This window comes from Equus quagga, chromosome 11, assembly GCF_021613505.1.
Source record: "Equus quagga isolate Etosha38 chromosome 11, UCLA_HA_Equagga_1.0, whole genome shotgun sequence".
Taxonomy (NCBI): domain Eukaryota; kingdom Metazoa; phylum Chordata; class Mammalia; order Perissodactyla; family Equidae; genus Equus; species Equus quagga.
Genome location: NC_060277.1, coordinates 1,006,486 through 1,022,530, shown reverse-complemented (window position 1 = coordinate 1,022,530; position 16,045 = coordinate 1,006,486). Strand labels below are relative to the sequence as shown.

General features: G+C 48.6%; 1 long non-coding RNA gene across 3 annotated transcripts in view; it reads left to right on the top strand.

Annotated features, from left to right (window-relative positions):
• LOC124247374 (uncharacterized) overlaps window positions 1-15,646 on the top strand; it is a 26,969-nt gene extending 11,323 nt beyond the window's left edge. For 2 of the 3 annotated variants that reach the window (XR_006890706.1, XR_006890708.1), the window contains one exon: window positions 7,296-15,646. This is a non-coding gene — a long non-coding RNA (uncharacterized LOC124247374). The remainder of the gene's footprint in view (window positions 1-7,295) is intronic. The other variant, XR_006890707.1, reaches the window with a different exon arrangement.
• The last annotated feature ends 399 nt before the right edge of the window (window positions 15,647-16,045 follow it).

Genomic DNA, 16,045 nt, shown 5'->3' with positions numbered 1-16,045 from the left:
GGTCAGCAGGCTGTGGGTGGCCCTGACCTAGGGGCCAAGACAAGAGAGAGCCGAGGGAGCGCAAAGAGGGTGTGGAGGCTGGCAGTGGTTTGTGCTCCGCATCGTCGTCTCAGAGGGTGAGAGCGACCCTCCTTAGCAGCTGCTGCCACAGGCCAGGAGGCTCCAGCTGCTTCTCTGAGGCTGGCCCTGGGCCTCCTGAGTTGGCCCCTGCGGCCAGCTTGGCGAGCAGGGAGACGGGCGGGCTGTAAAGGGCCAGGAGCCCAGGACTGTCATTTACCAGAGAGGCAGCACGATTCTCACATGAGAATTGGGCACCTCTGAGGGGAAAATAGGATGGCCTCAGGCCTTCAGAGAAAATGTGCTTTCATTTTTACCAATTAATGTTCTCCCTCCAGAACTCCCAATAGACGTCCCTCCCTTTCCATGCAGGACAGGCAGCTGACAGCTGAGCCAGTCTCTCGGCTCTTTGCAGTGAGTGGGAAAGGAAGCGAGCGATGCCCGGGTCATCTACAAAGTGCCGCTGTGGGGTCAGAGAGGACGGGGGCAGGTCAGCCACCTGATGGCTTGCGAGAGTGAAACTGCTCCACGCAGAAATAGCCGGGTCTCCCGGGGCCCCTCCTCACCCCTCGTTGCCCAGGGAGTCTGGCAGGCAGCCTTGCGGGGTCTGGAGAGCGGACATTGCAGCCAGAGCAGCACGGGCTTGGGTCTAATACCAGCTCTGCTGGCTCCTGACTGGTGAGGTTTGGGGCCATATTGCTGCCCTCTCAGCCCTGATGTCTGCATCCCTAAAAGGAGGGCGTTGTGTTTCCTGAAGCTGAGGAATGTGAGGATCAGATAAGACAATGAGAAATTCTGCTCCTCCATCTTCCCAGACACCTCAGCCAGAACCGGCAGGCACGGAGACTGCTGCCCTCTCACTTCCCACTGTTCCCACCCCCAAATCTCTCTTGAATCTGCCCTTCCTCTCTCTGCCCGCTGCCCCTGCCTTACGTCAGCTCTCGGGCTCTCTCACCTGCACACACTGGTTCCCCGCCCCCGATTTAACCCTCCGTCTGTGCATCTGCTCGTCCATTCCCACTCCCGCCCCACCCACCACCGAGTGTCTCAAGAGAAGGTCTCCTGTCTCATCCCTCGGCACCGTCAGTGTCAAGCACAGCAATAGCAAATAGGCTCCCCCCGAAATGTTTGATGAGTGAATAACTAGGTAGAGGAATGAGTTAATTGAACAGTATGGGAGGCCACCTTTTCTACAAGATAACGTATGAATGTGAGCTGTTCTTTTCCAGTTCAACCAGTGTGAGTGTTTACTGTGGATCTGGCTCTTTGCTGGGTACTGAGGACACAAAGATGAGTTATAGTCCCTGGTACTGGAGCAGGCTGGAGACCTAGGGAAGGACTGATGTTGCAGCTCTAGTCTGAAGGCAGTCTGGAGGCAGGATTGCCCCTTTCTCGGGGGACCTCAGTCCTTTTCTCTTAAGGCCTTCAACTGGTTGGATGAGGCCCACCCACATTATGAAGGGTAATTGACTTTGTTCGAAGACGACTGATGCAAATGTTAATCATATCTAAAATATACTTTCTCGGCAACGTTAGACTGGTGTTTGACCTAACCTCTTGGCACCAAAGCTTGGTCAAGTTGACACATTAAAAACCATCCCTCAGACTCATAGGTTGTCAATGACAGCACAGTGTGTACTATTGTGTGCCTGCAACGTGAGCAGCTGGGTCTTGCTTTCTTGAGAAATTTCTCTTTGCTCTCTGATATTCAAACTGACAATTGCTAATTGCTCCCTCTGTACCTGCCGTGCGCGCTACTGGGTGCCTCCCCACCCCGTGTGCGCCATTCAATCCTCAAGCAATGGTGGTGCAGGTATTGCCACCCGCTGAAGATGGAAGAGGCCCACGTAATTGGCACGAGGTTCTGCAGTGACTGCGCAGTGGAGCGGAGTTTTGAGTGAGTGATCTTTCTACGACATGGTGATGCCGCTGGCAAACATGCGGCTGGGAGCCTGGCTTTTGCTGAAAGACGCACTTGCTTTGCCAGGAATTCTGCAGTGCCACCGGATTTTGTAAGGGGAACCCTCCAATACAAGGATGGGAACCCGCGCTCCAGCTCATTTCATGGCAGCTCTGCACCTGGGGGAGCACCGCCATTGGTCATAACCACATGGATCACGCTGAGTCGACAACCTGACGGGGAAGCTTCTCAGATCTCATTCCTATGACTGAGTTTTTCACAAAATAATTGTCTCCTTAACTCCAGGCAGAACACAGTGCACATAGCCACATGGCTTTCTCAGTGGAGAAGACAGAATTATCAGCACTAGGGTAATCTAAGTGTCTGCTCAACATATAAAGAATAATCTGCTTTAAACTTACCAAAATTAAGCAGCATTGGCTGCATATGAAGAATGAGCTTTCTCTGGAACTCCAAATTTTGGCAGGAAGAAAAGACAGATGATATGGACACGTGGACTCAGTAAATGTCTATTGGTGGCCAGCTAAGGGCCACACACTGCTGACCTTTCACAGAGTCCAAGATGGGGAGGACAGACCTCCACCTCAAGGACAGGGAATGGGGCAGAAGGGGAGAGTAATATTTCTTGAGTGGCTATTCTATGGCAGGCGACTCATGCCATTGACCACTCACAACAAGCCCACGAGGGGACAGTATCACCCCCCGCCACGGAGTGGGGGACTCGGCCTCCACAAAGCACAAAGATTTGCCCAAGATCACACAACTGGTCAATCCTAGAGCTGGCACCTTAGCCCAGATCTCTCTCTAAATCCAAAGCCCATTGCAGAGAAAGTGAAACAAATCTACGAACCGTTGCAGCCAGTGCAGAAATATAACACTGAGGAGAGGTGAAGTGAGGTTAGAGAAACTGGAGATGTTATCTGAGATGGACTTTAAAGAAAACAGATGGTATTTTTCAGGGAGAGATGAGACAGGACATGAGCAAGACATGGAAGAAAAAGCAGGTGTTTGGAGGAGAGGAGTCCCACAAGCACTTGTGGAGTCTTTAAATCAGGATGATCGTTCTAGAAAGCGTAACTAGGACAGATTAAAGCAGAGCAGGCTGGGAGACAGGGAGACCCAGTAGGAGTCCTTGCAGTATTCTCAGGGGAACCAGCAAGCATGGAAAGGGGAGAGGGATCTGAGAGCCAGGGCAGAGGGGGTCGTCCGTGGCACTGCGTTGGAGCAATTGACCCATGAGTTCAGAGAGCTGCAGGAGCAATGAAACCAAATTCAGGTGAGGGAGTAGGTGGCCTGGTCATGGGCTAGAGTTTCCAACAGAGAGGAAAGGAAAGGAGAGGGGCGGCGAGAGAAGGAGGGGATTGCAGGCTTTGCCATGCTGGGAGTGGAGCAGATCTGAGTGGTGACCAAGTGTAAGACGTGGCCTTGCTGGGGAGGGGCTGAGGGAGAATGTAACCAGAGCTCATCCGAGGGGGAGACCCCAGGGACTGTGCGTCTGACAGTCACCCTGGAAGCTGCAGCGAATCACATGGAAAGGAAGTCAGAGCCCTGGAGGCGGAGACATTGGAGACATGAGAAAAAAGTACTTAGACCCGGAAGCAGAATGCAGGGCAGAAAAGTCAGAAGTTTACCGTGAATAAGGAAAAAAATTGTCTAAAAAATAGATAGTGCATTATCCTGAAGTCATAGGAGGTAGTTCCATGAGAAAAAAATAAAATTCAAAGACATTTCACTCCTAACTTAAAATGAGGGAAAAAATGAAATATTAGACAGTCATGTAAAGAATTACATTTTCCATATTTGCTGGCAAGGAGCATCAAGAGAGCCACCTAATGCTGTCAGATCCAGATTTAAATGCCTTTCCCTCACTGTCCTGTGACCCACTCAGGCTACTGGAACCCAGTCAGGAAGAGAAAGAGAGAAGCTGAGCAAATTCTCTCCAATTTTTGTTGAGTTGATCACTTGCTGTCACTGAAACAGGCTTGCTTCTGTCTCACCCTGCCCATCTGTATCACTTGTGATATCAACTCCAATAGGCAAAGCATTGGTCCGTGTAACGTGCAGGAGGACACACAGCCTGGGTGGATGACCTCTAATCTGCACGAGGTATAAAAGGAAAGTCTGTCCAACATGGCGCCACAAGCTGCATTCCAGCCCCATGACATGAAATCAGGTTCCACCACTTGGTCAGCAATTGTGTTCCAGTTGTTGCTTCTGTTAACTGCAGGGTTTTGCAAGCCTGGAACTTCCACCCACCCCGAGCAGATTGCTGAGGCTTCTCTGGCATTCGCTCTAAAGGCTCACGCACTGTCATGCATGCTCTGGTTTAGACTGGATCCAATTGTCACATAATCCAGGGGGAAGATGAAGAGCTCTGTGCACCGATCTTCACGTAATTCCAATTTTCCTATTGTTAGGGCCCCGCCTGCTAGGGAATTCCAAAAACCAATGCTTAATGATTACGCAGCAAATCATGGCAACAAAATGAGTGGTATGGCTGTCAGTCATAGGAAAAGACGGAGGAAAACAGTCCTGCTTGCAGGCAACTGACCAGCTCCATTTGCTTTGTGCTGACATTAGAATCTCATTTGGAAGGGACCGTGGAGGTCAGTGAGTCCAGTTGCTCTTTCTGAGCAGCATTGTTGCAATATCGTCCTCCAGGCTCAGGGAGCTGGCCACCTCATGGGGACGTGGCTTTGTTAACACAGCTGGAATCTTTGTTAGGAGCTCTATTTATTGAATGTTACTGAGTGCCAGGCACTGTGCCAGCTCTTTAAATTCATTGTCTGGGGTACAGGCTCCACAACAAGCCTGCAAGGCGGGTCCCTCATCTCCATTTTCCAGATGGGAAACAGACTCAGGTCCCGTGGAGCCAGGATTGGAACACACGTGTGCAGGCTTGGAGGACAGCAAAACTGTGTTCTTTCCACTCATGTTCTGTGCTGGTTCCCAACGCCTCAGTGTCCACACTTCGGGGTGCCACATTCACTTTGAATTCTCTGAATCATTCCCCCAGGCCTTGTGGAACTCACAGGTTCTGCCGGCTCCTCTCTGGGGTGACAAAAATCTACAGCTTCTTTCACAATAATCTTAGTGATAATAACAGTCAGCTTTTGAGTAATTTGCAAATATATTATTTTATTTCCTTTTCACACAAGTCTAACAAAATGGATAAACAGGGAGTTTACAGTTCAGTTTACAGAGAAGGAGCCGAGACTCAGATAACTAAATTCCCTCAGTCACAGCTAGTAAAGCGAGGAATCTGGGATTCAGCCCCAGGTCTTCCACCGGGGAGGCCCATGGTCCTCAGAGGGAGCTTCAGCAGCCTCCGTGAATTTGTTTTAAATGCAAATTCTCAGGGCCCATCACAGACCTAACACACCAGCAGCTCTACGTTTGCACAAGCCCTCCGTGTGACTGCAACGCGCACACACGTTTGGTCCAGGCCGTCCTCTTCAAGGCCCAGCACAGCGTCCACTTCACCACGCCTAGTTCTGACCTCTGCAATGAACAGAAAGAGAAAGAGGTGACTGGTCCAACAGAGCCTTTTGTACCCAAAGTGAAAGCCTTCAATAATTTCTTAAGATTATTCTTGGGATTCTCGGTGTTGGAGAAAACAGGTCTCAGCCCGTTGAACTTAATTTTCTCTCAATGACCTCAAGGATGACTATCCTACAAAATGGAGATTGCATCTTTTTCTTCTACTTGCAAAATTTCCTTTTACCTCCACAATATTGCACTTGTGAGGTCCAGCACCGTCACAGTCACAAATGCCTATTAGAGGGTTTTTGCTTGTGATAGGGTTTTGCCTATGATCATTAAATATTTTTCCATTGGATTGTTTATTACAAATCAGCAATATCCATCTAAGTATCAAATCTAAGATGGTCATTTAATGGCCAGTAGAGACTATGGGGCCCAGAAAAATGATCAGAAAGTGGACAATTTGAAAAGACAGTTGAGAACTGACAACTCTGACCAAGCAAATGGCCATTAAGATCAGTAGAAATGACATTTATTCAAAGTCGTATCCACTGGGAGAAAGCATTGCCTGGAGCACAAGAACCTGGCCTTTGAAGTGAGATAGACCTGGGGTCCAGTCGCAGCTCCATCGCTTACTATGGCACCCAGGGCACATTACATATCTACCCTCAGGCTCACTTTGTGCATCTGAAAAATGGGGATCCTATTTGAACCCACTCAAAGTGATGCCCCGAGAATTAGATGAACTCGTATATGAAAAGCACTTAACATAGTGGAACACAGTGGTTAACACAGACTGAAGACTCAAACGCTGTTAGTAACTACTTTTACTTATTAAACATATTTGTGCCAGGCATGTAGCAGGCCAGATGCCAGACATTAACAATGACCATCTTGTGAACCCTGCGCTCTGATCCTTCAAGTTTGACCCTCTCACTCTATTCTGGCAAAGCCTGTTTTTGGTATGTTTTTAACGTAGCTTGTGGAGCATATCCAGAATTCACCATGTGCCATGGCAGGGCTGGGCACCAGTAGAACTTCTCTCATAAGTGCCACGTTTGAACAAATCTAAGACATCATCACTGAAAGATGCATTATTTTAGGTACCATTCACAAAGCAAAAAGCACTGCCAATCATAAGTGTAAGATGGCACTGATTGTCAAATACTCCCTAATTTCAACTCAAAGGTGAAAAAAAGATTTTTTTAGGATTAATGCAATACGGTATTTTCATTTCCCCATCACTGCCTAGAATCCACAAAGCAACATTCTGTCTGAACTGTGTGTCCATATGTGTTAACAGGATGGAAGGGGAAGTAGCTCATGAGGAGGACATTTCACAATAGGCAGGAACTGGCTTTGAGGGAACCTTACTGGGCCAGAAAATAAATAAAATATCGGGGAGATAGATCCTGCACTCAGAGAACAGTAAATTCCTCGGGCTGCCTACGTCCATTTCAAAATGACTCCCACCATGTTGATTAATACATTTATTTTGCCTCTTCCATCTGCCGTTCTCAATGGGTGCAGGGCTGCAGGTGAAATAGCATCTGTTCTCTGTCGGGTTCACACACTGGTAGAAGAGAGAGAGACGCAGGTAAACACATGCAAATCGATGGTCTCAATACATTGAAATACTCACAAAGTCTAGCAATACCATAGGGAAGTGATACTTTGGGGGTTGGGGGTGAGAGAGTAGGGAGTGTGTGTGGAAGGAGTCTGCCTAAGAAGGAAATACCTGAGCAGTTTTGAGAGATGACCTGGAGCTGAATGAGTAACTGCTGAGAGTCACAGAGCTTACACAAAGGCGTGCGTGTCATTCTGTCTGTTCCAGCTCGCTTTCCTCCTTCCCAGGGCTGTGGACTGCACACCCCACTCAGAAGTCGGGGAAAAAGCACGATATCCTCCCACCCAAACCAGCGACCTTGCAAGCTCGTGTGAAGTCCTTCTCTATCGTTATACACACTCACCCAAGACAAAACAAAAAAACCTGGCAAAGACTCGGAAAAAAATTCTTTTTCATGAAGTTGACAAACTCTTGCCTTTTTCAAAAACCAGCTTTAGGGCTGTGTCTTAAGGAAAAGTTGAGATATTCCTTTTCCTCCTAATTCTCTTTTACTCTGCAAGAGAAATGAAGGGGGAAAGAAAGCTTGTGATAAAGGATGAAGAAACCAAACTTATCAAGAAAGTCGATAGAAAATACAAATAAGTCAGGAAGATGGAGGAGCATGTGTGGTTTTTCTCAAGGAGGGGTTTTGCTGTCTACTCGGGGTGGTCTAGGCTAGCTGGGAAAGTGTATAAATTGATTCAGTTTTCCTCTGGGCACTCATCCAACTGTCTCAAGTCAACGCTGGTGGTGCTGTAAAGTTTTTATTATTCAGGGAGAACTCTGCCCAGCCTCGGTGCTTCGGAAGTTAGCAGTTCATTTCCTTGAGCCTGTAGCTACCAGCATGGAGCCCCTCGCACGGCAGACGCAGAGTCGGTTGAACCACGGGTTCAGGGCTGTTCCTGCCTTGTTTTGTGAACTGTCATCCATCAAATTCCCTTCTTCCCACATCTGCCACCTCCTACCCACCCTCATGTGCACTCTGATCAACACACCAGATAACACCAGATTGACCACAGATTCATGTGGCACGGCAGCCATATACCAGATGACTCATCTTTGGACTTTCTGGGATTTCAGGGCAAATTTTCCCACAGAGTGTATGCGCAGCCCAGGCTCCCTCTGATTACGGTCAAGCAGAGATAGACAAGAACAGATGATTGTGGTTCCAATAAGGAGACCTCACTCCACGTAAAGATCTTTGCTTGGTGATTGTGAACACAAAGCCCTCAGCGCTCCCCTGATACGTCAAACCATCAGAGGTTCGTTTCGCCTGCACGGGGCAACCTCAAACGCAGCCCTCCCTAATCTGAGAGGATAGGTATTCTGGGAGGATCCAAAGCTATGAAAGAGGAAAAGGGAAGTTTGGTTTGTTTTTATCAGAAACTGTGTTAGCTTAAAACAGAGAAAAGCCAAGCCTGACCGTCTTCCTCATTATTAAACCAGCTCAGAGAGGCGCAAAATCTCATTTTTAACACACTTCTGTGAACCAAAGAAAGTAGCGTGCTGTGTATCATTGGAACTTAATGCTCAGGAGACCACGAAGAATTTTTCACATACACAATTTTTATATATTTGCAAAGCAAAAGGAATTACATTTTCATCAGGTGCTTTTCTGTAAGTCAGTGCCAAACTCTCTTTCCTCCTTCTGCATCTGAGGTGAGCTCAGCCTGTTTCAAGCTGGGAGTGCTGGGAAATACGGATGGCAGAGGGCCAGGGGAACTGGTGGGTTTCAACGTGTGTGTGATGCATAGGTAAGTCAGCGTCTTCCCCGCACCTCCTCCTGGCCCCACGGATGAGCTGGTGGTGGAAGGACGATTACAGTGGAAGAACCAGGCACCTTCCCTCGCTTCTGTACCTGCGCCGGTGGGCCACCGGCTCCCCACTTTTCCCAGCAGGGTTTTCAGCAGAGGCGTCTGTGGCTCTCAGGGCTGTAGGATCAACCCCTCTCACCAGACCCGACAAAACGCTGTTGCGCAAACTGTGACGAGAACATCATCGTGCTGTGGAGTTTCTAGCAAAACATTTTTCTGTTTTGCTTTTGAGAAAAATGTAGGTATTGTGTTAAATCAAATAGCTCATACATTTTGAGCTCTTGGTGACAGATATTAATTAAAATTAATGTTTTCAAATGAATCATTGAACATATAGCCAGTTACATTTAAGTGTTTAAATTATGTTCACGGGGAGATGTACGTTTGGATCTTTCTTTTTTCCTCAAGAAAAGAGCACTGAACAATTGTGTGTTTTGTAAAACCATTTGAAAGTATAAAATCATAACATTTTAGAGATTGGAGAATCTTAGGCATTGCTTAGCTTGCTCTGTTTGTTTTCTGCAACAAAACTTGATCTATAACCTAAATGCCTCATTGGAAACAACCAAGCAGACAGTGGCTGGGGGGCACGCTGAGGGGTCTCCCCACCACATCGTGATACTCCTGACTCGACACCATGATTGCACTGTTCCAAATCATAGAAACTCTGCAATGTATTTGCAATGGTAGAGTCTAAGGATCTTAGCCAATACAAATACAATTTGCCAACTGACATTGTAAAGCAACAAGATCCCAACTATCAATTATTTCTTCACACTGTGCTTTTGTAACTGTCTGGTCCACCTCATTACTAACTCTGGCATTACCCTGGATCCTCTAAATAAGCGCCTAAGTTTGACTCATGATGATGTCTCGTTTCTGGATCCGTCTTCGTGCTCCCTCTGGCCATCCCTCAGTTACCACAACGTCTGCCCAGTGTAGCACTTTGGCCAGAAAAGAGAAGCTTGAGCACCCAGAAAAGTACCTTTCTGTCCAATTAGAAGCTAAAATTTCTTTGACTTCCTTTTGAAAGTTATAAATTCAATTACCCACTCATTCATTCATTTAGGAATTCTTGTGGGGACACATTCCAAGTCCCAGGTGCTGAATTAGTTGCTCTGGAGAGTTGGAGCTGGAGGGGGCACTGTCTGTGGATGCACAGGGCCTGTTGCCTGGGGAGGGCAGGGCAGAGGCAGCAATAAACAGAGGTGCAAGGCAGGTGGGTCGGGAGCAGATAGGAAGGAGCTGTATCTGGGAGTCATAAGGAAAAGCTTTGTCTACATATGCAAAATCCAAGAAGTCGAGACGCCTGGTGCCAGAACTCTTCCAGGAACAGCCTCGTGCCGCTGCACTGAGGAAGGCACAGCCCGCTGGGAACCTGCGTTTGGCACTGTGATCACAGGAATGTCAACGGTCACGGCCAGATCACCTAAAAGGACAGGTGGAAGGTCTTGGGACCCCTAGAGTGCAGGTAGAAGGTCAGAATTGGAGAGGACAGGCCAGAGAGAATCTACTAGAAGACCACCTGGCCATCTGTAAGCCACCCGAGAAACGGTCAAATGAGACAGCTCTGGGAACCCACATTCTCAGCTGCTTGGCAGCCCAGCCTGGGCTGCCTCTGGGATCTGACCAGTCACAGGCACATTTTGGCATTTTAGGTGCATTTCAGTCAGAGGAGTAAATTGTCTCTTTGCACAGTTGAGGTTGAGGCATAGCAAGTAGCACTTTCTCTGCTAGAGCCCATGCAGCCCCAAGTGCTCTCACATCTCTGCACGTGCCTGGGGGACACCCCAACCACTGCGTTGCCTAAAGCTCAGACCTCTCCCACACACTGGGTACCTCTCAGGGTCAAGGCTAGGAAGAGGCCAGCGAGGCGCCTAGGATGCAAATGCAAGTAGAAGCTCGCTGTCAGGTGCCCGGCCTGCACTTGCACCCTAAGGGTGAGCGAGCACTTCCCTAAACCCAGCCTCCTCCCGGAGGGGCTTCACGTTCCAGGAGCAGGAGGATGGGCCTCAATGATTCCACGGCGGGCAGACACTTGCCTAGCAACAAGGAGAAGTGTGGGGCAAGGAGTAGACTGGTCATTTTCCCAAGGACCTATGACTAAAAATCCCCCTTGACGGAGTCCTAAAGGCAAGGATATCCCCAAAGCCCAGCCCGGGCACGGCTTTCCTGGCTTCTTTTTTCAAAGGAAAGACTTGATTCATCTGTTAACTTGCTTCCTTCCATGAACCCCTTCACGTCTCCTCAACTGAAATTCCCCAGGTGCATTTCATAGCTCCTTCTTGCTCTGTTCACTGAAAACAGGTTCAAAATGTATGCCCCTGAGAAAAAAGTTTCCATGTAGGATATGTTTCTAATTCTGTTGTGGCTTCAGCCTGGGTTGTAACACCTGAGTCCCTCTAAGGAGCCTGGCTCTCATGTTCAAACACAGCCTTAGGATTAGTGCCTGGCTGCTCAGTGCCCTCGGGCTCGCTCCCCTGAGTGAGAGCTGGAACTGGCAATCATTTTTATAAACAGAGCAATAACCACAAAATAGTCAACAAATTAAATATAGGGCTTAACAACTACATGATCCAGAGAGAAAGCATAGACATTATTATTTTCACAATACATCTGATTTTTTCTCATTATCCAATTTCTTCAACTTCATTATTTACCTTTTTTTTTAAAAAAAAAAATAAGGCTAGTATTATCATAAATTTGTAACCATGTTTTTCTTTTCGTTAAATTCTCTTTTTCTTGTATCTTCATTCACACTCAACAAAGAAATCCTATTTGGGAAAGAGAGAAAAATAAGAGGAAACAATAGTTTATAAGGCAGGAGAGGGACATTTCATTGCATAGCACCATGACTCCAGAAGAAATCAGTAGATTTTCCTCAAAGGACAAGAAAGAACTACATGTTAGGTTTCACAGCCACAAATTCTTGGATACCAGAATATGAGTTACACCTCAGAGAAAGCATGCGCTTCCATCGACGCAGAGCTCAGGGATTCACAGAGAACCGTTGCCTCTCGGCCGAGGAGCCCGGCTTCCAGGCAGGGGTCGTTTTCCAGGGAACCTGAATGCAGCCCAGCCGACTCAGAGATTAAGTAAAAGCCGCCAGCAGCCCAGAAATGTGGGCCTTTCCCTCGGTGATTCATTGCTGTCAGCAGCCGGATAAACTGTCGCCCAGAGTTGGAGCATAAATTACCTCATCACTGTTGGTTTTAATTTAAGGCCAATTTAAAGACCATTGAAGTCTGAATGCGGTTGAGAAACAGCTAGCTCGTTTGTCACTTACAATTAACTCTAGGATATTTTATACAGTTAAGAGCAAGAAGACGGAAGAATGACAAAATATTACAGTTCATCCAACTATCACTTTAAGAAAAATCCTCAGATATTTAGAAAAATGTTTAGATTTCTGAGACTATTACACCAATTCTGTATAAATTGTTAATAACATTGGTCAACATCTATGGATGTAAGAAGAAAATTGAAGTGGTAATTAGGAAATACAGCCACCGTTTACATTTTATTCTATTAAATTCTCACAAAACTCTGTGATATGGGGCTGCTATTTTAACCCCATTTTGCAGATGAGCAAGCTGAGACTCAGAGAGATTAGGAAGTTCACTGAGGGGCCCAATCCCTGTCAGTAGCAGAGCTGGGATTTGAACCAGGGGAGGAACCCAGCTCACAGGTTTCCTGCCGCACCAGGCTGCTTAATCCAGACGATGACCGAGTATGTGCGACCTGCGTGCTTAGCCGTGAGAAATGAAAATAATCGGTGCAGCAGACGAGTTAGTCCTGTGTGGTCGGAAGAGCCACCGCATCTTGGAAGCATCCACTTCTTTGAGAAGGCGGCCGTGTGAAGCGCGGCGATGCTGCAGCCAGTTGTGTAAGACCCACGGTCAGCCGGAGAGAAACTGATCCGTGAATGGGCCTCTCTGTGCTGGAAATTCTGTTGCTTCCAGGTGCACTGTCCACCTTCCCACCTGTTCTGCACCCTGGGAGGCTGACGTCCAAGACCACTCCCCCAAGGGGACCCTCCTCTCCCTCTGGGAAGTGGTTCAGCCCTACACGGCTCTGACAGGGGACACGGGTGCCGGAGGACGTCTGTGTGGCTGTGGATCTCGCCTCCCCGGTGCCTGCTGGCCTGAGGGTCGGCAGGACTGCATTCTTCCTCAGAAGAAACAGCTTGTTTTCCTCAGCTTCAGCTCTCTGTCTGTCTGTCTGTCTGTCTGTCTCTCTTCCCAGTGACCCTCAGTCACCTGTACCTGCTGACTTCGGAGTGGTCGCTTAGCCTCGACTTCGAGTGGTCGCTTTCCCTTAAAGAAGAGTCTGAAGGGAATCTCGTGTGCACGTGGTTTATCTGGGAACGTATCTCAGAGAGCAGGAAGGAGAGGCGGGGAGAGCGAAGGAGAAGGAAGTGAAAAGCCAAAACAAGGACGAGGTGTTGAAGAGGCCGCTGCCATCGTCGGCTGGTGCTCAGTCCTCAGCATCTTCTGAAATACCCGGCAGAGCAGTCTGCTTGGAAGAAGCATGAAGCGGGCGTCCTGGCTTCCACCATCTTCTTCCGGGTGGCACTGGCAGGAGCTCGCCCATGTCCAGGTTGTGCCCGCCTGAATGCCAGGCAGAGTCCCTAGGCAGCCACATCACCAAGCCAGAGGGTTCCCGGGGCAGGATCAGAGAGGCGTCAGGAGCAGGTCGCCCGCAGAGAAGCCGGCGGAGGCCAGAGTCCACGGAGCGCCTTTGTGAAGACGGCGCCCTGCTCTCGCTGCCTCTGGGGTTCCTCACCAGCCTCTCGGTGTTCGGTTTGTTTGTTTCTACTTAACCCTGCCACTCCTTCTAAACAGTCCTTCTTTAAAATCTCCTCAGTGTCCCGACTCAGACGTCTGCTTCCTGTTACAAGGCCGCCTGCGTCACTGGTATCCTGAGTCCTCCAAGCCTTCAGCCCCCTCTCCCGTCCCGCCATCCTCTCCCCAGACAGTGACACCTGATGGTTTCATGCTCCTCTCTGCGCTGGGTTGGCTAGTGTACCCCCCAAATTCATGTCCTTTCTGGAACCTCAGGGTGTGACCTTATTTGGAAGTGGGGTTATTGCAGATGTGATTAAGTTTCCCTGCGGTCATCCTGGAGTGGGGTGAGCCTTTAGTCCAGTATGACTGGTGTCCTCATAAGAAGAGGGGAGGGACACAGAGACAGAGACACAGGGAAGAGAGCCTGTGAAGACGGAGGCAGAGATTGAAGGGCGCATCTACAAGCCAAGGAACACTAAGGACTGCCAGCAAGCACCGGAGGCTGGGAGAACGGCGTGGAACACGTCTCTCTCAGGACGCCCAGAGGGAACCAACGCTGCTAACATCTTGGTCTCAGACTTCCAGCCCCCAGTACTGTGGGAGAATAAATTTCTGCTGTTTTGGGGCCCCCTGTTTGTGGTAACTTGTTACGACAGCCCTAGGAATATAATACATCTCTCCAACAAGACTCTCCTTCAAAGTCCCACAGAGGTCTACAAAGACTCAGGTCTCATTTTCTCTCCACCCGTCAAAGCTTATCTGTCTTGCGTTTGCCCTTCAAGGTCACAGCCTTTCCCAACCGAGAGGAGGCAAGGAGGCTGAGTGACTCTGCCGACGCTTTACCATCAGCTCGCGTGATGCCCAGAACACAGCACGTCTCTTCCAGCTAAGCTCTCCTGTCCTCTTAAGGAAGCACTTTAAGGACCCATATTGGCCAATTAGTGGACCGCGATTTGGGCCACTGCTCAGACCGTACCCCACAGGATGCCAGCTGCCGGTGCCCTACCAGCTTGAGTAAGAGGCTCTGCCAGCTTGGAGACCTAAAATCCAATGTCCGCCCGCCTGTTGGTTATCCCAGCAGGGACCACACAGGAGGCAGGGCTGCGCATCACAGCCCCCGAGGAATAAACCCTGGGCCCACGGGTCAGGAAGCAGACACCTTAGTGGGTGTAACCACCCTCCCGTGAGCACAATCACTGCTTGATATGCACTTGCTGACCATTCCCTTCCTGTCTGTCCTCTCTCTCACCTTTCCTTGAACCCATTTTGGCACACAATTAACTCTACCAGAAGAAAAGGTCAAAGGGAAGAATGTGCAACCAGTGTCTCTTGGGTTTGTTGCTCAGATGTAGTTCTTTAGATGAAGTCTCAGGCTAAAATGAGGCTTTGCCTGCCATGGGTTTGGTTTTGTCTTCCTGGCTGGCATTTGCATATGGCGGAGAGCAGAGAGGCCAGCCACCACGCCTCTCTGCTGCTCTGTCACCACTGCGTAAGGACTGGACACGAGCACTGCCAGCCTGTCTCCAGCTCCCCCAGGAGAAACGCCCGGTCACGGCACGGTTGTGAGGATGAAACAAGAGACTGTGCGTACGGCATCAGCACCAGGCAGAGAGGCGGGTGTTAGTGAGTCCTTCTCAGAGCTCTTCCTCTCATGTTCCACTTTAAGTCTCACTTTCCATGGTCACTTTGACTATACTTGTCGATACATACTTAATTTTTTTGCATCTGCCTTTTCTCCCTAACTTCATTGTAAACTTGAGGCCAAATTTTACTATACATCACTGTAAAAAAAATATTGATAATAACATTTATGAGCCAACCTGTGTGTCAACGAGATGCTAAACATTTCTTACCTAATCCTGACACTGACCACTGATAGAGGATCTTTTTTTTTAAAAGATTGGCCCTGAACTAACATCTGTTGCCAATCTTCTTCTTCTTTTCTTCTTCTTCTTCTTCTCCCCAAAGCCTCAGTACATAGTTGTATATTCTAGTTGTAGGTCCCTCTGGCTGTGCTATGTGGGACCCCGCCTCAGCATGGCCTGATGAGTAGTGCCATGTCCGCTACTCCAAACCAGCGAAACCCAGGCTGCCGAGGTGGAGTGTGAACTCAACCACTCGGCCACGGGGCCAGCCCCCTGAGATAGCATCTTAACCCCACTTTAGACATCTGAAGAGCGAGGCTTACTTCAAACAGCTGGGGAGTGGTGGAACCAGAATTCACAATCAAGTCTGTCTCAATTCTAGCATCTGCTCTCTTAAGCACACTGCTTCTATCCCACTGTCAGGCACGTAGTGGGAACTCCATGATAATCTTTAAAAATTATAAGTAAATCCCAACCTATAAGACACCATACAAGAAATAAATGTGCACGTT